General features: G+C 44.6%; 1 protein-coding gene across 1 annotated transcript in view; it reads left to right on the top strand.

Annotated features, from left to right (window-relative positions):
- Nucleotides 1-14949: 14949 nt before the first annotated feature.
- Nucleotides 14950-20344, top strand: part of PRDM10 (PR/SET domain 10) — a 44225-nt gene continuing 38830 nt past the window's right edge. Inside the window, exons 1-2 of the mRNA XM_086627044.1 lie at nt 14950-18475; nt 18991-19134. The gene's annotated coding sequence lies outside the window, so the exon portion shown is untranslated. The remainder of the gene's footprint in view (nt 18476-18990; nt 19135-20344) is intronic.

The raw sequence follows: 20344 nt of genomic DNA, 5'->3' as shown, positions 1-20344 counted from the left end.
AGCACAGGGATGTGGGAAAAGGAGGTGACACTGTAGACCGGTGGAGAACAAGCCCTTCTGTTTCTACTCAAAGACATCTTTAAAAGAGAGGTTTGTGGAGAGAGAGGTTGTGGAGTCTCCTTCTCTGGAGATGTTCAAAACCCACCTGGACACATTCTTGAGTGATCTGATCTAGGTGGTTCTGCTCCAGCAGGGGGATTGGACTGGATCATCCCTTGAGGTCCCTTCCAATCCCTAACATTCTGTGATTCTTGGCAGGGGAGAGAGGGAAAAGTGTACCCTTTATTGTACCAATGAATCCCTTTTCCTACTGCTATGTTCTGTGCCTGAAACAGTGCCGTCAATCTGGCGTTCACATAACTTTTCGCAGGTATTCTCAGATTTTTCTGGGGGAGATTTAAACAAATTTGTGCTACGTTAATCAAAACCAGCATGATCCTGGCCTACAGCATGTAACAGACTATCAAGGAACCTATCGTAACATTAACACTCACTCTACCCTAACTTCAAGCTTCAAAGTTACCCCTTCTTTTAGGTGTAGAAATACTACTGCTTTGCTGGAGCACATCAGCACAGGAAAGCTGGCAATGCATTGGAAAATGAAAAACACATCAGTTGAGGATGCGTAAGGCAAGCCCAACAAGAGCATAGCTGCTCAAGGAAGCTGATGCTCCTTCAGTACTCTGCATATGAATCTTAACATCTGGAAAATGTGCTAAATCTATGATCTCCTCTCATTTTCTAGATGGAGGGCAAAACCAATGATTACAATGAATTTAACCAGACAATTTGTTTGTCTGAAGAGGAAGACTACACTAGACAAACACAGCATCGGAAAGATACAAGCAATCCTTTTTGGAATAGATATGCACATCTGTAGGATTCACTATCCAGGAAAGGAAATTACCTCTAATATATAATTCAATAGAGTAATGAGCCCACACTCAGATTTAGAATCCCAAGTGCAAAAAATAGCAGAGAGCCTAACCACCTTTTCAGCTAATAATCAGTTTGCAAAATGTACAGACTGGGTATTTATGCTGCTCATTTTCTCGCGCTAGATGGATGCCAGGTTTCGGGCACTGGCAGGATCTCCAGGCAGAGTAACTCCTGGTGCTTTTTTCAAAGAGCTGTAGCAAACACCTAACCTGATACGTGGAACAAAAGCAGCAGGGGGTCTAGAGGTCTACAAATAAAGGCACAGTCAAGATACTGCAGGGAGAGGGGAAGGAGAGGCTGCATTGCAGAAGATATTTAGTAAACTCTCACCCTCTTATGTCATAATATCTTCCTACATTGGGCTGAAGACATCCTGTCATTTTTCTCTCTTCTAGTCCGTTCGTGAAGACAAAAGTGGTGTTTAGTCTCTGACAATGGCAGGATCAGTCCTTCATCTATCAAGGCAACCAAACTATTCCAACTTAAATAAGCTGAGCAGTGCAGTTTGTGGTAGAGAAGCCATACGAGAGCTTAAAGAAAAAAAAACCACACAAAACCCAAAAAGAATCCACCAACAACTGAGCATATTTTCCAGATATTGGCACACTACAATGCTGAGATTTCTCCTGTTGTCCTTGGACAATATTTCTTTCCTTTCCCCTTGTCTCCTTGCCAGTCTCACTCCATCCCATTTCAGCAGCGTGAAAGGTTGTTCATTTTATAGCGGTCTTTCATGAAAGATGAAAATTCAGACATGCTATAATTAGCTGCAGTTCCACATAAGTCAGTATTATTGCAGCTTTTACATTAGATCTGAATTTGTCCCACAAATATGTGTCAAATATTATAACAGAATGATTAATGATATCACACATAATGGAAGGATTAGGCATTGATGCAAGAGAGTTGCTCAAGAGGAACAATTTTAACTTCTTTCCACTCATAATTTATTTTTGTCTTGTGCTGCAAAAGAAACCTGAAATTGAAAATAAAAATGGCTTGTATTACTGGCAAGCAAAAGAAGAGACCTGATTCATGATTGAATTCTTCATTCAGTGTTCACTGGTGGATTAAAAGCCAAATCATCTTAACAAATGGCACGGCAATGAACAACATCAAACACAAAAGCCTCGGGACTTGTCCTGCTGAATAAACGTAGATTCACTTCCAGTATCCTTGAAGATAAGTGCAATTCAACAACAACAAAAAATCTACCCCTCCCTCCACAATCAGGTCTGATTCAGTGCCTGCTCCATCAGGCATGGTGGAATAACCTGTGCTAACAAGTTTTCATGGCATGCTGAAGTTGCCTTTTCTATCCCCCCATCACTTCTTGGTGCAGTTACTCAGTAAGTAACAGGGTGTGTTAGGAAGAAACTTATGACACAGGAACAGGCAATAAGGAGTTTTGAAACATCTAGGAGACATGTCATGTCTGATACTGCAAAGCTTTATTACAGGGCACTGTTGTTTTCCATCAGCTGCATGATACTTCCAAGTGCTTATTTTTCTGGTGCACTTAAAAGCAAAGTCACTCCACCAAAAATCCCCTTCTTCCTCACTTTAATTTCTCATCAGCATAGATGGCTGCAGTTTGCATCATTCTATTTCAACACACATTCAGGTACACTTCCTGTTACAATCATCATTAGAAGCCTCATGGCTCCCAACCACCTATCCCTTCTGATGTCAACACTGGAATATCGATTTTAGTTTCTTGAAATGCACAACCTGGAGACAAAGGAGTTGTGCCCCAGGTGCCACAAGGACCTGCCACATCGCCCTCCTGGTGCCCGTCACCAGACCACACTTTGGGAAGGGGCTGAAGGGTCTTGTGCTGATTAGGTCTTCCACACAGTTAGTGGGATTTCAGCAGGATTTCAGAAATCCCAGGCACAGGACTTGGTATTTGCAGACATCACTCTCCAATTTCTTCTTTAAATGCCCCAAATACAGACAGTGCTCTCTAGTACTATTTATTTATTCAGCTAAGAGTGGTTTTATATTCTGCACTGGGTGTTTTATAACCTTTGAAACATACAGTTCTTTGGAGGACCACAAGAAAGCGAGAAGTAGCAGTACTTTCACAGCTTTCAAGCTCCTAAGGCAGCAAGAAATCAGAATATAGGCTCTCTTGGCATTAAGAAAAATACATGTATTTGAAGTCTGTTTCAGTTGCATAAAGGCATACAGCAAGACACAGCTGGAAGGAACTAGGACATCTGAGTAGAAGATGAATCCCCATGTCTCCAAGGGAAGGAGTGGACCGCCTACAACTTCCACCCGCAAACCCATGGCCCGAGGGGGAGAACAGCCCCCTTGATTCCTCTCCTGAATCACATTTTCTTAGAAGATGAGTCACTCCCCCAAGAGATCTTTGTTTTAACAAAACCCACGTGCTTCTCCTGTAACTTTCCAATTGTCATTTCCCACATCTTGCAAATGGCCAAATTGAAAGTTGCTCTTTTTACTTTAAAACTTTTTTTTAACTATGATTTTCCTTCACACACAGGAAGAGAGAGTAGCCTGTGCCCTAGCCATCCCAGTTTGCCAAAGGCTGAAGGTCCTTTTTCCTCCCCCCCCCAACAAAAAAAGGCATTTTGCCCCCCAGTAATGAAAACATGGAAAGCTTCACACCCATATCAGTGTATTCTGCATTTTATGAAGCAAATTACAAGGCTTCTTCCAAGTCCAGGTTTTCCTGCCTTGTCTCAGTCATTTGGTTGATTCTCTAAGGTCTCCAGCGAGATGTAGCTCATTGGCTAAGTTATATAAAAGGAGTCTTAAGTAGAGCACTCTATTGAGGTTTGAGTTTTCCCTTTAAAATGCAAATGGCTCATAGTTAATTCCCTTTTGGGATTTAAGAGCTGAATTTAAAATGGGAAATGATGATACAAAAATATACTTCAGAAAGCATTGCAGAACAAGTAATGAAATGTTCACCACATGAATACAGATTCCTCTGGTCAGCCAGACATCTTCATTTATCTGCATTTTATATGGCTTCCCTCAAAACTGCTTTTGGCTTAATTTTTCCTCCATGTATTACCTGGTGCAGTCTCAGAGGACTACAACGAGGGCAAAATTTGACTATGTTCTCTATTTTTTTAAAATCTCATATATCAGTCCATTTAAATGTATCAATATTCTATCCGGTATTATAAATATCTCCCTCTTTTCTGTTACAAAGTCTACCAAGACCTTTTCCATGCTTCCTGAAAAACTAGCTGGATGACAGACCTGTTTGCCAGCTCCTTTGTTGACTGGAAAGGGTAAAAAGCTATCCAAAAAAGTGTCTGCTTAGCAAAGATGTTAAATCAATATTTACTTACCAATTTCAAAAGCCATGTCTTTCATCTCACTTGCTTTTTCATAATTACCAGTTTCCTTCCAAGGGGAAAAGAAATAGCACATGTAATAAGTGTCCTCAGATCAATTTGTGCTTAAACATATAGACATACACCCCTACAACCTTACAAAGACCTGGGGGATGCAAAGTGCTCTAACCTGCATTTAAAATTCAGAGTGCTCCACTCCTTGAATGATCAGGCCTTAAGTAAGTCAACTGGATTCCTTGTATTTGTTCTGTCTTCTGGAAAACATACCTTTACATAACCCTTCGGAAGAATTCATTTCAATGCACATGGACACTGGCACAAACACATACACCAGTTTTATTAAGCCTCATACCAGCAAAGGATGGAACTGAGCCATCATGATACAAAACCCATAGATCATGTCAAAAGGGAACTGCAACTTTTCTAGCCTGTGTTCAGAAGGGCCTAACCCTGTGATCCAGTTGAAGTGCTAGAAATCATTTGTAGTTGGACACACAAGCTTTAGCACATGCCATGGTGTGAAATGGGAGCAGACCCCAACCCAGGTACCCCCAGGCCAACACTACCTGCTCATCCAGCATCAACTGCAGTAGCCCAGTGCGGGCACACGGGTAGATCCCTTGGCAGAGTCAGCAATTAAATACCTACACCACTCAAAACCTGAAAAACAAGAAGTTACACAAGTCTTATTTCAAGTTTTTCCTCTGTCTATACAAGAAGAGACAGAATACATCAAATATTCAAGCTTTCCCTATTTGACCTTCTTTTGTTCCCATGTTTTTCTGCAGATTGCATACTGTCCAAGTTCTCCGGGCTCTGTTCTCTTTTTTGTTAGAGGCTGACTTCAATCAAACCCTAGATCTAGAAGTCCCCAAACAACCAACAAAGCATGTATTTCAGTAGGTTAAATTTGAGAAGTCACAATAAGGGCTGTGGTATAATACTGTGATATCACTCACAAAAGACTATGACTTCATTGTGAACGAAAACAGCATCTGGCACAGGGCAGGAAATCATTTACCAAAAAGCCATCCCAGAAGTACAGCAATGAAAAATAAGAATCAAACAAGTTTACTATGCAAGTTGTTGTCTTCATTAAAGGCTCCTGCATGGCAAAAACATTTCTTTAAAGGCAGGGAAGGAAAAATACCCCACACATTAAGTCTTTTTTCCACCTTCGACTCCAACCCTTGCCAAGAGCTTTCCAACAATTGCATGATTCACTATTGAGTATGTCATCATGAAAGAAGCCTGCACTCTGTGCAGTACAGGGCTCTCACTCATTTTTATTTTGTATTTATGTTATCAAGCAACATGTCAGCTGTTAAAGAAAACCTGGTGAAAGACTGTGAAAGGAGATAAACTCCCAGCAGGTGTTACAGAAACACTGAATTGTCTTTTAGTCTTAATTACACCTTTAATGTGCTTTGTTGCAGTTGCTCTCTAGTAAATGAAATAGTGTTTTTGTAAAGCTTTTTTTCCCTCTACAGCTTCTGCAGCCACTATAACAGAAAGTGAATGGGTCAAAGTAAAACTAGGTAAGAGCCAAACTTGGGAAGGAAAAAAATGAGAACAGGCATCACCAGCTGGTTTCCTAGAAGTTCCACAGGGAATCAGTGAGGAGAGAGCAGAGAAGAGGAGCCAGGCTCTGGAATTCATTACAAAGATTAACACAGAACAAGACATTTCATTACAACATTTGAGGAGGATCACAACCATGTGAAGTGGCTCATTCAACTTCTCAGGGTATTCTTGGATGAAACAGAACTCAGTAGGGAGATCAATTCAGCCTTATCAGACTGATGGGCGAAGTATCAAATCACCTAGTCATCTTCAGTGTCATCTTATCCTTTGCCTTCCTAAATACCTCAGCAACTGAAATAATAACTTCAAGACAATCTTACCATGATGGCAAAAAAGACATTTCAGTGTAAAAATGGGCTGCTGATTGGACAGGCCAGCCTAAGTTGCTTGAGCAAAAGACTCCAAATTTGCTTTAAAAAATGCCCTTGCTATTACTGTGGTAATTATTATTCAGGCAAATTCACTCAGCAGCAACTTCCACAGCAGTTTGAATACCAGGGGTCAAATTCTGGGATCCTTTGATAAAGCTGACAGCCCAGATCCTACCTGAGCTCCAACTGTAGTGTGTTAGCTTTAAAGACAATCTTCCCAAGCAAAGAGATTTTAGAGCACTGGGAAGTACTAATTCTACCCTGACAGCAAAACTCTTGTAACAAACCTCCAGAAGAATCCCTACAAGAGTAGGGCAGAGCAAACCTAACACAAGGCAGGACACAGAAGTGCACTCAGCTAGAAATAAAGCAAATATTTCATTGTGAACTGCAACCTCACACTCAGGTAAGCAAATCCTGAATTTTTCCACTCTACGCAGGCTGAAGTTACAAGAGTTCAAAGAAACAACTGAACAGTTCTGTAATAACAGAGAAATATGTAGTGTCATAACTGTGTTTGAAAGAGTGCTCTCACCTTATGGTGTAAATCCCACTGCTTTGAAGAAGACACCTCTGCTTTGGGTCAAGCTGGCCAGGTGCCTGGGGTGCACCTGAAAAACATCACACAGGCTTATGCATCAAGGAGTATTTCCTGAAAAAAAAAAAGAAGCAAAAAAGAGATCAGTTCAAAGTAATTAGGTTACGTTAGGGTCACTAAAAGATTTTGAGGAAGCAGATTGACACATTATTTCTTCACAGCCTATAATATCTGCATCCCTCCTCTGGTGTTACCAGAAGAACAGAGATGTTTCTCAAATTCTCTGTTCTAGATAGTTCAACACTCTTCCTCTGAGCAAGAAGTTCCCATGTTTTTCTTGTCTGGCAACAAAAGTTGTCCATTCATAGCCATATGCACCAGGACAGAGGCTGCAACTTCAATCCTAACAGCTGCCCCAGACACCACTAACTCCTATACCAAAGCTCTCAATAACAATATAATACCAACAATACTGGAAACATTGTTCTACCTTCCACCTAACCACAAAATCCCAGAACCCTGTGGGAAAACTTCAGCAGGGTTTTTCCTTTCAAAAGCATAATTTTTTAATTACTATGATAAAAGATCAGGAAAAAACTGAGGATACAGTAAATAAAACCAGAAAGAATAAAGTATGCAACTTCCTCCAAAACTGTAAGCTGTTTTTTTTAAAGCAAGCCCCCAAAGTCTTAAAAAACAGAAATAACTACACAAACATTACATTTAAGACAAACATCAAAGCAAAATCCAGGAGGAAAAAAAAAAAAAAAAAAAAAAAAAACCTTACTTTACCTAAAAGCAGAGCTACTACAGAAACAAAGCCTTACCTGTAGCACCAAGGCAGCACTGTGATATCCTGCTCAGGACCTGAGGCCACTTATAAATCTTTCTGATCCTGAACAGCTTCACCTGGGGCCTCCACCCATGAGCCCAGGAGCTCTATTTAAGCTGAGCCCTGGGACCCCATTTTCTGTCTGAGTGATCCCAGAGAAACATTGTGTTCTAGTGTAGGGACTGCTGTACCTGATTATGGATCTTCTCCAATTTTATTTCCCAGGTTGATATGGAATTTGTCTTATTACTATGGATTTAGTAAGTAACTGTTGGATTTTTGTCGGGTTCTGATGGTCTTTACTAGCTCTATTTTTATTTGCAGGTTTAATTCTTGTCTGAACCTCAGACTTGCCTGGTGACTTGGTTTCTTAAACAATCCTAACTATTTTCTCCAGATAAGTTTTGCTCAGGTGCTGGAGGATAAAGCTGTAGCTGGTAAGTACTTTTCACAAATTTGGAAACCTAGACTTTTGGCTAAGAGCTAGAGCTTTCCCAGACAAAGACTATTTTTTACCCTTTAAAATCAACATGGGTTTTTCAAAGCTGCTTTGGAAAATGCATCATATAAAATAAAAGCTTATTTTTAAAATGCCCTGTTGCCCTGCTATAGTAGAGGAGCTAGCAAGGTAGATAGAGGAATGAGGATCACATTATACAGGGAAAAAAAATAAAGAAACATGGCTTGCTTCATCTAACAAAATAAACTTTAGTGGAGTCTACAAACGCTGTCTATAAATATATCCAGAGAGTAAACACTGGGGAAAGAAAAAAGTCTCCAATTTAAACTACATGCAAATGTTGGCACAAGAAGAAATAAGTAGAAATAAGCCTTGGAAAAAACAACTTGTCTTCAGTGACATTTTTAGTCTCTTGTTCAAGGCTGCAAGAATAAAAAATCATGTTAGTTTCTCTTAAGAGAGCCTACTCAGGTTATATGCTGTGGTGCCTCTGAGGCAGAGGACTCAGGAGTTGGCAGGGAGTTTCCAAGCTACTACCTCCATGAGAAGGTCAGATTTCTTAATTTCTAAATCCTGCAGGAGAAGGAAGACTGACCATCTGACAGATGCAAAAATCTTTTCATATATTTTGAAAAATCACACTGAGTTTTCCCAGCTGGGGAATTTAGCTTTTGCTGTACCTACAAAAAGCCCTGATAAAGAGTACAGGGTTGGCACACATGAAATAAAATCATAAAATATCATCTCTTAAAAAAAAATGTGGCTGCTGTTTAAGCATCTACCTTAAGTTATCATTGATTTTTTTTTTCCATGTTGCCTTTCTTCTTTATCTACTAAATGTGTCCAGAAGCAGGAATAATAGCTCTGAAGATCCCTTTTTTCCCAACAGAGGCTGATAGGACTGATTCTATCATCTCATTGTGACTTTTTGAAAGCAACTATCAAAAGGATGTGTATTAACAAGTCCTTTCTCAGGGCAGGAGACATGAAAACTTTCTAGAAAGCTTACCAATCCTTTAAATTTGTCTGTAAAGACTTCATTATAATGCCTTGATGCAGTACTGATTTTAATCAGAAAATATTCAACCTTTATTTCTGTTCAACTTTCTAGCAAACTCAGAAATGTCAATTTGGTAATTGTTAATAGTTTTTGGAGTTTTTGAAAAGTTTTTGGAGTCATCCCAGCTTGCTGAATGGAGAGGAAACCCAAACAGCCTGTGTTCACTTTGCAGTTGAGACACAAACTTTCCCACTAATGATAATCTTCTACCTACCAGAACTGGGTACTTCTCACCCCTGAATTTGAGTGAAAAATCCACCAAGTTTGGTACTTCCAGTTAAGTATTGGAAGGCTCATCCTGGCTGAACATCTTTCCCAGAGAAGAAACACATGGACTAAACAAACAGTAATCCCACATGAAGTAGCTGACCTGGATTTGAAGTTGAAGTACATCTGTCCAGTGCAGATTTCTGGGAAGTGCTCCAACAATTCAAAAGTCTTGCAGTGCAAAGAACAGCTCTGCTGCATCGGTGTTCCTGTACTTGCCACAGCCTGTGAGCTTGGATGCATACTGGTACTGTGACCACCCGGCTGAAGGGGTAGGACTCCAGTAGCAGCTGTGCACAAGAAAGGAAAAATGTTTTTCTCACCCTGGAAAAGCTTGCCAACAAAGGCAGCTTGCATCAGAACTTGTGAAACATAAAAATCTCTTGGTTGATTTTTATCTTCCCCATAACCCAAAGATCCCAAGTCACCATGGGAAGCAGCAGCAGCTTTAATAAATGTTGTTATAATGGAATCAGGGAGATACTGGTGTATGAATGGCACAGTGTTTTCCCTGCAGGCATTTTTGCAGTCAGAACTCCTTTTCCCCATCCCTGTACCACAGCATGGCTTTGCTAAATGGGCTTTCACAGCAAACTGAGAAGCTCCCTGTTCCTCAGACTTGATGGACCCTTTACCAAATGCCCAGTAAAGATGATGGGGGGGGCCTCTGTGAATTGTTTCCTTGCTTATTACTGTGCCTCTTGCCTATATTTCTTAAATATTGTGAGATAAATGCTATTTGGGTGGGTATAGAGCAGGCAAAAAGATAGCCAATAGTGTATGTGATTAAATGCTTTCTCTAATGTTCTTCATCTAGCTTTAAGTAAAATTACTTTTAAGAACTTGAGATGATTAGATAGGTGCTATTAAAATACACTAACCTGTAAGCTTTTTAGTCAAAACTTTTGTTGCAGTATAAGAGTGTTAATACAGCTGGTTTACAAAAAAACACCTAGTTAAACACTTTTTTTTGGGGGGATAAATGACCCTGAGAACCAAAATAGGAAAACTTTCACGTTTGTATGTGTTTTACGTGAGGCCATCTTAATTAAATTCACTCTGGCTTGCTTTAAACCAGTAAACTCAGATTGCTGCCTCCACTGTGTTTTGTATTCTCTGTGCAGGATGGCAAGTAATTACATTTCAGTTGCGTTATGATTTAGCAGGTTCCAACAGAAACATGGAGAGAGCTGAAGTTTTTCCATCTTCTAGATTGGTGTTTTAAATCACAGCCAGCCGCTGACTTGCACGAGGGAAGGTAGATGGGTCCCACAATGCACAGCCCAATTCCCTGCATGGTTTAATTTGGAAATCTAGGCATAAGTACCTACTTATCATGCACAGATGTAGGCTGGGAGGTCAAGGGGGTCAGTGAGGCATCGTCTGCTTCTATAACTCAAATGAGTTTACAGTGCTTGAGCATTTTTCTTGGTCATGTTTTAATCTACGTGCTGCTCAAAATGGGATGATGTCATGAAGAAAAATCAAATAACCCCAATAAAACCAGAAACAAAGCGGTATAGACAGGAAAAGAACAGAAAAGCTTTCTAGGAGGTCTGAAAGACAAGAGTGTTGGTGAGCTGCTTTAGGGGACTGTGCTCCAGGTGCAGAAGGTTTGGGTTTAAGGCAAAAGCTTGTGGCAATGGTTTTATTCACCAGGTGAAGGGAACGGAGGAAGAGGATCAAGTGGAAGAGTTGGGTCAAAAAGATAATCACAAGTTGAAATGAGGAGAGGCTGCAGTATGCTTTTCCACCTGAAATCTGAAATAAGGGGGGGGGAAAAAGGGTTCTTGCTGGATGTCACTACAGATGCTTTGATGTGGGAGACAGTGCTGCAGCCCGGAAGAATGAGCCTTGTAGAAGCCACAGGGAAAAGGTAAGACACACGGAGCAGAGGCAGTGCTGAAACAGCAGTGTACAAATGAGATGATGCAGAGATGGAGACACAGATCTGATGATCCAGGAGAGGAGGGGGAAAAATGTGGATTTGACAAAGGGTTACAACACTTTCAGACAAGTATAGGCAAAGGGGGAGATTTTTACGTGGCTTATTTGAACTATGAAGATTAGAAATAAGTAAAATAAGCTGATGTGAAGGCTTCTCTCTCTCTGACAGCATGAGGCTACTGGAAAAAACAAAGCCCGTGCTGGAACATCAGAAACAAGACATTAAATGTGGGAAATACAATAGGCATTACATCAGATTCCAGACACTGCAGATGATGAATCAGATCAGCGTGCTTTTTCTGCATCTGGTAGCTTGTTGCACCCACTGTACACTTGTCTCAATTGGTCATTCCAAGCTAAGGGAGGAGAAAAAAAAATAACCTGTGGAATAACTTGGAGAACATGACCCATGTACCAGGAGAGGACAGCCCTGAGGTCCTGTGCTGATTTGTGCCCAGTTGTAGAACTGCATGTCTGAATGAACACATGGCACAAGAGTGTGTTTGCATCGGAGTCAGTAAGTCTTCAAAACCTTAGGGAGACTCTTGGAAATCCCAAATAAAAATGCAACCCTGAAAACACTTTTAATTTTTTAAAAGTAATACATATAGCTGTTAAGACTTATGAGAAATAAAGCAGTTTTATTTGGTCTCATGTTTTTCTGTGTGCTATGTGTTATCACAATGTTTCAGGGTGGTATAATGAAACTGTTTTTATAGGATAGAGGAATAAACTGACTCCATAACTCTTATAATTCCAAATAAGATACTCCCAGAGGAGTGAGAAAGTATTGTGGAACAAAAAAACCTCAAACCAACGGACTTCTAATTGGCAACTAATTCTGCTCGTTTCAGTTTTAAAATCCTTTCTTGTTTAACATTTTAAGGTCAAGTTGCTAAGCTAGAAAATTTGCTTTTTTTTTTTAATCTTGATTGCTCATGGAAGAGATGGGTCAGTACAACAGGGATGACTTCAATATACACCTGTGCCTCTTAATTTAAAAGACTAGATCAGGCTTTAAAAAGACAGACCTGGTGGAGAAATAAGCTTATTTGCACCAAGAGCTGACCTTCTCCCTCTTCTCCTTGGGCAGGGAACGAGCAGAACCAGCTTTTGTAAAAGCAGTGATTCATCTTTAACCAAAACTTACCCTTTTGTTACTGGGTTTTGGGTCAGTTGCCCACAATGGCCCATGGCAAGATCCGTTGCTGCCCACGCTGCGGTGGAACACTGTTTATTCCGTACGTGCCCACACGCAGTTCATGAGGCCGTTTGGAATAAACTTAAAAGGTGCTAAACGCAGAGATGGACTTATTTAAGAAATATCTACTGATCTACAAGATCAAAGAGCTTTCTGAGCGTATGCTAATGTCAAATATGGAATAAGAAAAGCAGTATTTATCCGTGCCACCATAATGCAGACACCTCTGTAAGACGAGCTGCAACAAAAGTACAGCAATAACCCCACTGGGACGATCAATTAGTTAAATTTCTGACCAATAGTAATTATTATCCATCTCTGAGCTGACCTTTAGGACTTGGGCAGATATACCATGAAAAAAAAAAAAAGAAATGCCAGCATAGACCTTCCCAGTGCCAGTCTAGGTCCCTTTGGGCAGAAGGAGCCCTTTTGGGGCATTTCCTCTTGGGCTGACCCTTGGTAGATATTACTGGCTGTTGCTTTATAACTGTATCAATAAAATTACAGCGAAACCTGCTATTTTTGATACAATTCCAGATAATGATGCCCCGAGGGGCTGCGGAGCATCCTGGGTGGGAGCCAGGCGGATGCAACGGCGAAGCCCATGAGGGTTTCCCAGCTCCCCTCCTTTCCCAGTGGGGAGCGGGAGATGGGCCCGGCCTTCCCCGCCGTGTAAAAGGGGGGGGTCCGGCCGCCCCTCGCCCCCCAAAAATCACCGCAGCCCACCCCGTCCCCCGCTCCTCCCCGCCAGCAGGGGGCGCCCTGTCCCGCCCTCCCAGCAGGGGGCGCTACTCGCGTCGTTCCCCCCCAACGCACCCCTCCTCCCCCAGCAGGGGGCGGAGCGCCGCGATAAGAGGCGCGCTCTGATTGGTCAAAAGGCCCCCGGCGGAACGAAGCGCGGATGAGAGCGGCGCCCTGATTGGTCACAGGCGACCGAGGAGGGGAGTAAAGGCCCGGGCAGGGGTCCCCCCCCCTTCCCCTCCCCGCGGATCGGGGACCCCCCCTTGATCCCCGGCCCCTGACCTGGCCGCCTCCGAGTCTTTTCTTGAGGACTTTTGTGCCCCGTCTTCGCGGGCGGGCGCGTTTCAGCCAATCAGCGTGCGGCGCCGCGGCCTGTTGCCAGGCAGATTATGGTAATGAGGTCCGGGCGGCCGCCCCCCCTCCCGCTCTGCAGCTACCATTGTGAGGTGAGGACAGGTGGGGGGGTTTGGGGCCGCAGCGGGGCCGGCGGCAGCGGCCGGGACGCGGCACCCGCACGGGACCCCCTCAGGTAACGCGATGGGACGGTCCGGGAGGGAAGCCCGATCCGGGGGCGCCGCGGGGACCCGCCGGGGGTTTTGGACTTGTTGTTTTAGTCGCACCCAAGATGGCGCCCGGAGCTGGCGGCTCCTTAGCGCTGCGGCCGGGATAAACCGTTCGCTCCCGCGAGTGGGGGGGGGGGGAAGCAAGGCGCAGTCATTCCCCTTCCCCCCCCGCAGGAGAGGTACAGTCCGCTTCCCCCCCTCCCCGTCCCAGCCGGGATCCCCCAGCGGCCCCGGACAGAGGGAGAAGGGGCTTCCCCCACCCCTGTTTCCCCCCCTCCGTGGATGGTACAGTCCGGAACGCGGCACCTCAGCGGCGCGGGGGTGCCGGAGCCATCTTGTTACCCACCCCCCCAGCACTGTGGGTGTCTCAGCCCCCTCTTTACTCGCTCCCCTCGCCCTGTGGTTAGACCGGCTCCCCTACCCTCGGCTGCCGGGCCGTGCCCTCTCCTCTGTCCGCTCGGCGCGGCCTCTCGCCGCCATCCCTCCTTCCCCCCCCCCCCGGGACGGAGTGGTTGGGGCTGACTGACCGTCGCGCGCCCTGGCGGGGGGGCTCCTCGCGCTTTCCCGGGGCGGGGGGCGGGCGGGGGGAGCGCGGTGGTTTCTCACTCTGGGGAGGGGTGGCTGGAAGCGGACGGAGGGGGGGGGGGGGGGGGGGGGGCGGTCAGCTGCGCCTTCTGATTGGCCGCGTGCCTCGCGCCCCTGCCTCCCATTGGCCTAGTTAGGGGAGGGGGCGTCGCACCCCCTCCCCGGATTGGCTGCTGGCGGTGGCGGCGGTGGGGCGCGGAGGGTATATAAGGGGGAGCGGTGGCCGGAGAGAGTCGCAGTCCGTCCGGAGAGAGAAGAGATCGCGGTGTGCCTATGGGTGGTGGTCAGGGGCCCTGTGGGCACCAGTATCAGCCCCAACGGGGAAAAGTGGTGGTCTGGTGGATGGGGGGGCAGCTCCTCTGCACCACCCTGAGGTGCCAGGGCAGGGCTTGTGTGGATGGCTTCATCAAGGGCAGAGCAGGGTGAGGTTGGTGGGTCTGGGCCTTCTGCTGGCTCCCACCGTGTGAGGTGGTTCCCCCTGTGGAGGGCCTGAAGGAAAGGGCAAGGCCCGTGTGTGAGCAGCAGCTTCTGCAAGCGGAAGCCACGGTGGTTGCCACTGCTTTGCTAATGGTGGTCTTCATGCCAGCGGTGGTGGTTGTGTCTACAAATATGCTCCTTTTTGTGGTCTGGGATAGGGTTATAGCATGTGGTTGTTGGCTCTTGCAGACTTCTTCCTGCTTAGGTTTTGGTGATGAGTTGCTGTGTTCTCCCTCCTGTGCCACGGTTGCATTAAAAAACTGTTAATGGGAGCTTGTTAAATCATTAAGTTAGAAAAACGAGGTCCTGGTGCTCTATCTTGCAGACCTACTCATCCTAAAGGCACAACTCGCCCTTTAAAGGGTTGGTTTCCATCTACTCGACCGTTTCAAGCTATGCATGGTCACCTCTTGCCTCTCAACTACTTGTTGCAGCTCCTCCGAGGGGGTTTTGTAGGGGTCTGTAGATCAGAGGTAGAAATCTGGTTTAGGCTACTGAGCTTCACAGCCCTGAGAGTGAAATGAACGGTCAGTATTTGCAATGTGCTGCTTGGTGTCTGTGCACCAACCTGTTGAGTGTGTTACTGCTGCATTTGTGATCCTTACGGGCCTTTAAAGCATGAAGGAGCACAAAGCTGGGCCTCTGTAAGGTGCATATCAATGGTTCTTGTTCGGAGTTTGGGTGGGAGTAGAGAACTTTAGCTGCTTTCTGTTACATTTTTTAAAATTTGGGTTTATTTTTTCCTTTCTGTTAAGTTAGAAGATGAAATGGTAATGAATCATCAACTGATTTACAAGAGGTTTCTTTGCATCTTTTGTGGAAATAAAATAATTGGCAGTCTCAAGCCTTCTAATGCCTTAATTTCTAGGAAAAAAAAAAGAGGGTGTATTTCTCTAGTCAGTCCTTAAATGGAGAATTCATCTCTTGAATTCTAATGCTTTTTTGGCACTTTGCTATACACATACTTCTCTCGTGCGTTGGGTGTTTGAAACAAAGACAACTCTGTTGGCTTGGTTGTAGGATGAGATATCAATATAATTGTTATTATTATTATCTGATGGAATAATTGACAATTTGCTTTTAGAAAGATAGGGGTAATGTGGTGTTGCCTGCTCTCCTCTGGCACCCTTACTACTAACCAGCAAAGAAAACCCCTGGATGAGCTCTCTTAGGTAACTTTTTCTGCAGTCAGCAGCTACTTGCAGTGCGTTGCTGACCACCTGGAGCTGCTGCCAGCTGTGCAAACTGAATTTTAATTGACTTATAAGTGTGGCTAATTACAGAGGCTGTTTTGGTGTTGTTAGTTTTGTTTGGACTTCAACATGAGAGTGGGTGTATTTGACACTTTTATTTCATGCTAGTAAAACATGCAGAAGTAGAAGTTGTGTTGTAGCCCTTAACTGGCACTGTATGTTTTAATTTACACCTGGTTTAATGTACAGATAGCCTAATTTGTTTTCTGTGGCCTGCAGCACTTCAGAGAAGCAGCTTTTCTGAAAGAGACAGGTGGAGGTTTTCTTTATGGTGAGAAACAAGGTAGTTTTGCCTTTTGAATTTGAAGAACCTGAAGTAGAGTAGTGATTCAATTGAGAGATGCAGGGGGTTGGGAGAGGGAGGGAAGAAGCAGCACCATCTGCTTGTAGGAAGGGGAACAGCTTCCTCTAGTTGGTGGTAGCTTTGGGAAGAGTTGCCTGAGTCGGAGATGGGATAGGAGACCAAAAAAGATGGCAAGAGGAAGCTGGAGCGAAACTGAACTACGTGGTGGTGTTGGTACAGTTTTGTTTTCTTCCAGTAACACCTGAGAGTGCCTTCTTGAAGGCTGCATGCACAGCTCTGTAGCACAGGTTTTCATACAGAGCTTTTATTTGCCTTTTTTGTCATGTTGTACTTCAAATACGTGTTTTCCTTGTTTTCTTGCTTTTGCCAGACCCCTCTCTCTATTGCTCATAAACCAAATCAATTAGCTAGATGGGGTTGCTGCCTCAAGCAGCTGGAGCCTGAGAATTGTGGTGTGTGATGGTATCACAAGGACCTCAGAGCATTAAACACTTGGAAGAAGGTGATATGAAGAATGTGGTCACGTATTCGGGAAGTCGAGGATGGGAGGAAAAAATTGGTTGCTGGAGTGAGTATGTAGATGTTGAGCAAATGGGAGAAGAGGTGACCAAGAAGAGCATGTGCATGTACAGAGGTGTAATTAACTCGTCTCTTACCCCACTCAGAGGTGAAGGATACTGCCAGAAACACTCGGTTATACAAGAAGTAGGACTGAACAGAGATGTCCTTGGAGGAGCTGCACCTCTGAGTAGGTCTCTAGCCCAGCCTGTGGTAATCCCTCGGGAAGATGTTAACCTCTCCTCTTGGGGCTCACTTGGTTATCTCCTGTATTTTGTGGTGGAAACAGTTGGAGTTGCAGCTGCTTATCTGATACTTTGTGAGAGAACAGTCGGAAGAGTGTGTCGTGCTCTCACCTTTAGTGCTTGGGCACTGTCCCTTGATGAGAAGGACCGTGGCACGTGTTGGACACAGTAGTGGAGGACTGGCCTTGAAGACCTGAGAGATCTCTTCCAGCTCTTTGTTGCTTTGGTGATGGATGTACCATAAGGATATAAATAGATCGATTCATGATGCACAATTTGAGTGAAGAGCGAGTTTGGTTTTGGCTGAGCTCTTCTATTTATTATATGACTAAATAAATTGAAGCCGTTTTCCCTGTGTGGAAATAAATAATCTTTGCTGCCCCAGCCCTGTGTAAGATTTCCATTTCTAACTCATGGGTGAAACATAAATATTGCGATTATATATTACCTGATTATTAACATCCAGCCAAAACGCACTGGAGCCAGAGTTCCTTGAAACAATATGTGCTTTTGATGGATGAGGACGCAGAGGAGGAGATGGCGGTTGTGACTCAGTCCTCGAGGAGGTTCAAAACCTTCTTGCTGCAGTGAGAGCATGTTCTTGCCAAGGGATCTCAGGAAATGCACCAGCTCTGCCTTCTAGGCAGGCTGGGGTAATTAACTTAAGTGTGGGATACGGCTTTTTGCAGACACATGTGATATTCCTTTTGAGCATAATAAATCATTTTCATGTTAAAAGCTGGAGGAAGAGCCGTAAAACCCCCTTTCCTAACAATTCTTGCTGCCCTTGCATATGGTAGATGGTGAAAAAGAGCGGTTGGTGAGCTCAGTACTTAAAGGATTAAGCTAATAGCCCCTGCTCTTATGGCTGCAGGGAACCCCAACCTGTGTGCAAGCCTCTTTTACACCCGGGAGTAAATCACATTAGCTGTTTTATGCACCGTTATTGTAAAGTGGATTCTCGTTTGAGATACTGCAGTGGCTGTACGGCTCCCTGAGCCAGGAGTGGGCTCTTCCCTTTCCCCCATTCCCCTTGTTTCAGAGAAGGGGCACGAATGACTGGTTGGTAGCCGCTGGCTAGGGAGCTTTCTCAGCAAAATGTCCTTAATTAGATGTGGAAAGGTTGCTGCAGACGAAGTCCCCAGAGTTTTTGTCTGTGTATCTTCTTGTGTTGTTCCAGCTCTCAAAGAAATCGTCCTTCCTTAATAGCAGGTATGCCAAGAAAGTATGGTTACTCTTGACCTTTTCTTTTTGTTTTGGAGGAGGATGTTTTTCTCTGAATTTCAGAGCGGAGCTTTGCTTTGAAGCACCGTGTGGGTTTGCTATGTTCAACTTGCAGCAAAAATTCTTGCACACCAAATACGAAACAGCAGTGATTTTGCTGTTATTGGAGGTTTTCTCTCAAAGCACCGTGCACTCTGATTCCCGAAGTGTTGGAGGTCATGGGTGGGCTTGTGAGGTGCAGGGGTGTCTTCTGCTGAGGACAGCAAGGCTGGTGACTGCTGTTGGATAGTGGATGAGGTGCTTTGCCCCTGGGCGATGCTTTCTTGTCCTCCAGAGCTGAATGCAGCAAGTGGGGAAAGCTGCTGATCTAATAACACGGCTTCAGGTAAAACAACACGTTGCAGGAACAGGAGAGAGGGGTTGTGGTTTTCAAAATGGGTTTTCAAGCCAGATTTCCAAAAAGATGAAAAGCTGTTCAGCAATGACACAAAGGTGCTTTGCAGGCATCGGGAGCTGCAGAGGAGAAAAGAAGCTTCACCCTTAATGAGATTCATGGATTGGATTGAAAAGGCAAGAGCTGCAGAGGAAGGCCATAGGTCTCTGACACCAGCAGATCCCCAGAGGGTGTTGAGAAAAGGAGGATAAATGTGAGTGGCGTACTGAAACAAACCTGTTTTGTCTTAAAGAGCTGATTAATTTATTTGCACTTACTTGGTGAGGCAGGCAGCTGGATGTTATGGGTGCACGGACCTGTAGAAGAACACTCGTCCTGCCCTGCGTGTCTGCGGACCACGCTTCAGCTCGGAGTCGGATGCTTTCTAGTTGTGGTTAGCACCAGGTTGTTCCTGCTGAGAAAATAAATCACAGCCACGTGCTAGTGTCGCTTCCTGACTCCGGAGTGTGCTTCTACCTGTGGTAACCATCATGGAGAGTTCAAGGGCAGCACCCATGGGTGCTGTCTCAGGTGGAGCTCCAGCAAACGCAAGTCACAATGAGCTTATCTTCCATTGGAGTAGGTGTTTTGTGAGCCAGGATGTGCACCAGAGCTTGGGAATGTGCAAGGTGGTATCTGTTGAATTCAGATGTGCCTTTCTTTTAAAGCAATGGGAGTTTGGTGTGTTCTTGACTCACATATCTCATATCTTGATTCACTTATGACACACTGCATCCTGCAGTACCAGAGTGATACTGGGTTATATTTATACCTGTTACCCTTTCAGCTGATGTCATCACCAGTGTGGACTGGGTGAGGCACACCTGCTATTTTGGAAAGGAAAATGCTGCCTTCACAGTTGCTGTAAATGGTGTAGCATCTCCCATGCTGGCATTGCTCCTTGCTCGTGTGCCTGACGGCTGTCAGGTTGTGCACAAGTGTTGGGATGGTGATGGAATTGCAGCGGAAATGTTCAGCGTGTGCCCTGCTTGGACGCTGCAGAACTTTCCAGGGAGGTGCTTGTCTGAAAATGGCTGATGCTGTGAGGTAGGGGGAGAAAAATAAACAATTGCAAAGGATAATCCGTGGGCAAACAGTGCAGGGAGCAAGCAGAGACAAGCAGGGAGCGTTCCCTTGCATGCCAGCTGTTTGGCAATGCTTATGCCTGAAGTTTCACATTTATTTCTGCTAAAAAAACCCAACAAAGCTTCCAGCTACACCCTTGGAGAAAGTGTTTTCTTTACTTTTATCTCCCAAACTGGTATTGGTAACAGGTGTAGTGTGGAGGCCACCTGCCCTAACGTACTTATCATGATTCTTCTGCAGCTAATTGGAGAAAATACTGTGGCTGTGTGCCGAGCTGGACATCTGCCCCTTCCCTGTGCAGCGAGACATCTCTGCAGGGAGGGGTCCACAGGGAAACC

The sequence above is a fragment of the Tauraco erythrolophus genome, chromosome 26, assembly GCF_009769465.1.
Source record: "Tauraco erythrolophus isolate bTauEry1 chromosome 26, bTauEry1.pri, whole genome shotgun sequence".
Lineage (NCBI taxonomy): Eukaryota > Metazoa > Chordata > Aves > Musophagiformes > Musophagidae > Tauraco > Tauraco erythrolophus.
Note: the sequence above shows the minus strand (reverse complement) of the source record. Positions and strands in the feature narration are given on the sequence as shown.